This window comes from Oncorhynchus keta, unplaced genomic scaffold (genome assembly GCF_023373465.1).
Source record: "Oncorhynchus keta strain PuntledgeMale-10-30-2019 unplaced genomic scaffold, Oket_V2 Un_contig_2237_pilon_pilon, whole genome shotgun sequence".
Classification (NCBI taxonomy): Eukaryota; Metazoa; Chordata; class Actinopteri; order Salmoniformes; family Salmonidae; genus Oncorhynchus; species Oncorhynchus keta.
Genome location: NW_026282881.1, coordinates 167,501 through 173,700, shown reverse-complemented (window position 1 = coordinate 173,700; position 6,200 = coordinate 167,501). Strand labels below are relative to the sequence as shown.

Here is a 6,200-nt window from a genome sequence, read left to right as displayed (position 1 = left end):
GTGGTTCACTGCCCTTAAGCAAAGAGCAGAACAGCCTCGGCGTGGATTGTCTAGTTGATAGTGTAGACATTTGTTGACTAATTAAAGGGTAGCAGTGTGGAATTATACGGAAGGAAGGGAGAACACACACACATACACGCCGCAAATACACACTGCAAATACACACTGCAAATACACACACGCATACAGAGCTGATGTAGTAGTCCCAGTAGATACTACATCAGCCCTGTGTGTGTGTGTGTGTGTGTGTGTGTGTGTGTGTGTGTGTGTGTGTGTGTGTGTGTGTGTGTGTGTGTGTGTGTGTGTGTGTGTGTGTGTGTGTGTGTGTGTGTGTGTATTTGCGTGTATTTGCGTGTGTGTGTCTCCCTTCCTTATAAGTCCCAGTAGCTGTACTAGCTCAGCCTTGGCAGACAATTAGATAGCGAAGGTATGCTTGCCAGAAAATTAAGCACAATGCACAGGGGCACACAGAGTAAATAAGGATGAAAATCCTCTACATCCATTACAAGAAGTTGCTGTGGTATAAAGTTTGGGCTTGATGCTATTGTAAGACCTAGTTCCTCCCTACAGTTCATACACAGCTGTAGGCATAGACTTAGGCCATTTCTTAAGAATCAAATCATGTTGAAGTGAATTTGAGGTTAACCCCCCACCGAGACTCGAACACAGGTCCAGCGACTGTCAAGCCAACAGCTTAACTGTTAAATCAAGAGGTCCGAACTTCTTGATGAGGTCATTGCGTGTTGGATTCGCTACAATATACTGTACATGAATAACTCTCCTTTTATAGCTCTTATGATCATTTGGTACATTGGTTATGTTTGAAATGCACATGAAGTTGCATCCATAATTGAATGCATAAGGGGCTGGTGAGGGTTGGTCCTAGTGGAGCCTACAGTACATGGGATGAATGTGAGCTTGTATTCTATTTGTAAGAATCTGTAGCGATACACGTTTTCTTTGAGCACTGTCCATGGTACTGATATTGTTCAACGGTACATTGTGTTCACCCACATCAACGTTTCCCAAAATATGTTTTGTTTGTTGGTTTGTTTAATCATTAAATTTCGTGGATGGGTATCACGTACATGTGGGAGGTGATAACCCACGTGCTTCGTGCTGATGTATTTTATACAAGAATTCCAGACGGAGGACTCTCATTTACCGTCGCTGTGATTCAGAACATTCGGTGAACATCCTGAGCTCGCGCGTAACGTCTTTCAACCACACGATGGCTCTGTGCGGCCTCCTCTCCTCGACGCTCCTCCTAGCCATCGTGAGCTAGATCTAAAAAATAAAAAAAACTCCCGTGGTCTCCCCGCTCCTGCTGTCTGTCGCGCAACGCAGAGGCAGGCTAGCAGACCTTCTCTTCTCGAGTCCTAGCAGTCAAAGAGTGAAGATGGTTGGCGGCTCGTGCGCTCGCAGGTTGGCCCGCCGCTCGCGTTCCGCATTGATAGCGGCTCTCACGGTGCTGCTGGTCCAGACGCTGATAGTGTGGAACTTCAGTAGCCTCGATTCCGGGGAAGAACGGGAAAACGGCGGCGGTGGCGCGTCGAACCTGAGGGAGAAGAGAGACCGGGTCGGCGGCGGTGGCTACAAAGGCAGCAGCGAGTATATGAAGCGCGAGGTTCAGCTACAGCACCATCCTCCACAAGGGAAAGGAACGGTTCGTCACATACAGCAGCCGGTAAGACTGTGGCGCTACTGCTGTTACACGTAGCTATTATATCCCTTTTACCTACGGCCCATTTGAAGTGTCTGGTAAAGACATAGCCGAAGACTGCATGGGCTACAACCGCTGCTTGAATGATTGTTCCTGTCTACCAATCTATGCCTGGCGCTTTGGTAGACTGGATGGGCACAGACGCTCAAATGAATGAACCGGACCACCTCTGGCGGCTGTATTCATTTTCAAATCGAGATCCTTTTAAATGGAGATGTGCTACTCTGACATGTTACATCGACGTCGCTGGCGTCCCAGCCTCCCGCGCAAAGAGTGACAGATGTACGATGTTGTAGGGATGTTTCCAAATCCAAAACATTACGAAGATGAACAGAATGACAACTGAACGAACCCACATTGGGTCTCCTTCAAATCCATTCGTTGTGTAGCCTACTGTAAATCTCATTTAAAAAATCAACTGGGTGTGAATTTGAACCCAAAATTGTATAATCCAAGCAATATTTAATCACAACAAATCCTCTAAGGTCATTTCAGATGCGTAAATCCATGCCCCTGGCTACGTACTTTAGGCTACTGCTTGTTATAGGTCAGAAATGATTGTTTGCCCTTACAGATAACAATTTCAGCGACACACACGACTGTGTAATGGCCATTTGAAACGCATAATTTGCTAATTGTGTATCAATGCAAAACCGCTTAATGGACTAGTTCATGTGAAAATACCACAGGGAAATGACTGCGTGGTGATCGGAGTAGCCACATATAGTTTATGCAATCGCTACATTAGAGGGAAATGAGAAATGTAAACATGTACTTGCGAACTCTTGTCTCTAACCAATAAATTGTGCAAATAACCTACACGTTTGGATCATTGGCGGTTTATGAACGCCATACTACATTAGTTCAGCACCGAATTGAGACCAAATCAAGTTGAAACATTGTTACCACACTACCTATACAGCCGTGGTTTAAATCCACACGCTCCGGGATCCCAGATGATTACTGGTCTGTTAGTTGAAATAGTCGTAATATTAGCAAACACTGGAAGGGCAAATGGATAAATCATGCTTCATTAAATTACAGTAGCCTACAGGTTGACATCTGTTCGGTTGCTAATCAGTCAATGTTTGACTGATTTTGTCAAGAGATATGCAGTCTAATAATCATTTTATTCCATGGCACTAATATGGATATTATATTATTACCACAATATTATAAGCAATGTATTTTTTTGTTGTTGAAAAATATGGTGTGTTGTAACCTATTTGCTGTCGCAATATTTGGAAAACCTTGCATCACATTGTATGGGATGTATAATCCCATCACTATGGATACAGTAGCTTTGATATGGTTGTTATGGGAGATATACTGTAGACTACAGTAGTGTAGGTTCCTCAGTCCTCATACAGCATCCCTCTACACTCTCATCTATCTCCTACGGGTGGTGGGAGCTGTGACTCAGTCTATCCATCAACTCTCTGTGTGTGTGTGTGTGTGTGTGTGTGTGTGTGTGTGTGTGTGTGTGTGTGTGTGTGTGTGTGTGTGTGTGTGTGTGTGTGTGTGTGTGTGTGTGTGTGTGTGTGTGTGTGTGTGTGTGTGTGTGTGTGTGTGTGTGTGTGTGTGGTGTGTGTGTGTGTCTGTGTGTGTGTGTGTGTGTTTGCCCTCAGGCTACACAACAACAACATAATGTATGGTAAGTCATTCCAAGGACAGAAACGTGATGAAGATGTCAAGACAGACCTGCTAGGAGTGTGTGCAGTGTGTGTGTGCAGTGCACATGTAGGGCTCTACCTGTTCAGAAGACAAGCCCCTTCCAGTCTCCAAAGAGACCTTTTGGGTGGTGGTATAATTTCCCCCAAAATTACTGTATATACTGTATGTATTTTTGGTCATTGTTGTTGGGAACCGACTGTCCCCAAGGTGCCGTGGTGTCAGGTTCACCCTGTACGGAGCTCTCACGCCCGGTTGCACATTTTCCCCAGTCTGTCCTGCACGGAGATTGCACGCTCCCAGTATCCAAACATGCTTGGCTTGAGATATGCGGTCACCTGTCGAGTGTCTGTAGCTAGTTACCTAGTTTAAATATCAACACTACTGCCACAGCAGCATATTTTGGGGCGGCAGGTAGCCTAGTGGTTAGAGTGTTGGGCCAGTAACCGAAAGGTTGTTGGATTGAATCCCTGAATCCCTGACAAGGTAAAAATCTGTTGTTCTGCCCCTGAACAAGGCAGTTAAACCACCGCTCCTAGGCCGTCATTGAAAATAAGTTTATGTTAAATATGTTTTTAACTGACTTGCCTACTTAAATAAAAACAAATTAAAAAAGTATTTTATTAACACTTGATATAGCTTACATCATCATCAATATTCAGTCTGGTCGGCTGATACACAGCAGAGAGAGACAGAAAGACATAGAGGTCAATTACAATCAGTAAAAGAAATGAAGCTAGCTAACAAGCAGATTTACATCAATCACTAACATCAGTGATCAGCTGATAGCCCGCCCTCTTTTCCCGATGTCAATCATCTCTGTCTTTAGGATTCACTTTAACTAGCTTGCCTAGAATTTGTAAAGATGATGAGTGGGTGTGCTGTTGCAGGAATAACCAGGCCTATGCTCCAAAACTGTTAAAATGGTCCCCTACAGAGGAATGTGGTACTTTTTGAGCACCTGCCCCCTGAAAGGTCTGTGCACGGCCCTGGGTGTGTGTGTGTGTGTGTGTGTGTGTGTGTGTGTGTGTGTGTGTGTGTGTGTGTGTGTGTGTGTGTGTGTGTGTGTGTGTGTGTGTGTGTGTGTGTGTGTGTGTGTGTGTGTGTGTGTGTGTGTGTGTGTGTGTGTGTGTGTGTGTGTGTTCGCTATGCTATAACAGCATCAGTCTGAGAGACACAGTAACAGACCAGGAAGGGGTTTTATCACTGTTCCTGTCCAGTAGCGTGGCTGGATTAGCTAAATAGTTCTTGAGTTCTGACACACAGAATCAATTGTGACTGGGCGACGGGAAGATGTGTGTCAAAACGCATTCACGCCTAGACAATTGTGGCTGCGATCCCAAGTTGCACCATATTCCCTATATAGGTCACTACTTTTGTCCAGGGCACATACAGTTGACGTCGTAAATTTACATGCGCTTAGGTTGAGGTCATTAAAACTCATTTTTCAACCACTCCATAAATGTCTTGTTAACAAACTATAGTTTTGGCAAGTCGGTTAGGACATCTACTTTGTACATGACACAAGTCATTTTTCCAACAATTTTTACAGACAGATTATTTAACTTATAATTCACTGTATCACAATTCCAGTGGGTCAGAAGTTGACACTAAGTTGACTGTGCCTTTAAACAGCTTGGAAAATTCCAGAAAATTATGTCATGGCTTTAGAAGCTTCTGATAAGCAAATTCACATCATTTGAGTCAATTGGACGTCTACCTGTGGATGTATTTCAAGGCCTACCTTCAAACTCAGTGCCTCAGTGCTTGACATCATGGAAATCAAAAGAAATCAGCCAAGACCTCCACAAGTCTGGTTCATCCTTGGGAGCAATTTCCAAACGCCTGAAGGTACCACGTTCATCTGTACAAAGTACAAGTATAAAGTATAAACACCATGGGAGCACGCAGACTTCATACCGCTCAGGAAGGAGACGCGTTCTGTCTCCTGGAGATGAACTTACTTTGGTGCGAAAAGTGTAAATCAATCCCAGAATAACAGCAAAGGACCTTGTGAAGATGCTGGAGGAAACAGGTACAAAAGTATCCACTCAGCAAGGGAGAAGCCACTGCTCCAAAACTGCCATAAAAAAAGCCAGACTACGTTTTGCAACTAGGGACAAAGATCGTACTTTTTGGAGAAATGCCCTCTGGTCTGATGAAACAAAAATAGAACTGTTTTGCCATAATGACCATTGTTATGTTTGGAGGAAAAAGGGGGAGGCTTGCAAGCTGAAGAACACCATCCCAGCCGTCAAGCAAGGGGGTGGCAGCATCATGTTGTGGGGGGGGTTGCAGGAGGGACTGGTGCACTTCACAAAATAGATGGCATCATGAGGATGGAAAATTATGTGGATATATTGAAGCAACATCTCAAGACATCAGTCAGGAAGTTAAAGCTTGGTCACAAAGCCCTGACCTCAATCCTATAGAAAATTTGTGGGCAGAACTGAAAAAGTGTGTGCGAGCAAGGAGGCCTACAAACCTGACTCAGTTACACCAGCTCTGTCAGGAGGAATAGGCCAAAATTCACCCAACTTATTGTGGGAAGTTTGTGGAAGGATACCTGAAACGTTTGACCCAAGTTAAACAATTTTAAAGGCAATGCTACCAAATACTAATTGAGTGTATGTAAACTTCAGACCCACTGGGAATGTGATGAAAGAAATAAAAGCTGAAATAAATCATTCTCTACTATTATTCTGACATTTCACATTCTTAAAATAAAGTGGTGATCCTAACTGACCTAAAACAGGGAATTTTTCTATGATTAAATGTCAGGAATTGTGAAAAACTGAGTTTAAAT

At 43.9% G+C, this 6,200-nt stretch overlaps 1 pseudogene; it reads left to right on the top strand.

Moving 5' to 3' along the window:
* The first annotated feature begins 1,230 nt into the window (after positions 1 to 1,230).
* The window catches only part of LOC127921401 (xylosyltransferase 1-like), a 151,276-nt pseudogene continuing 146,306 nt past the window's right edge, over positions 1,231 to 6,200 (top strand).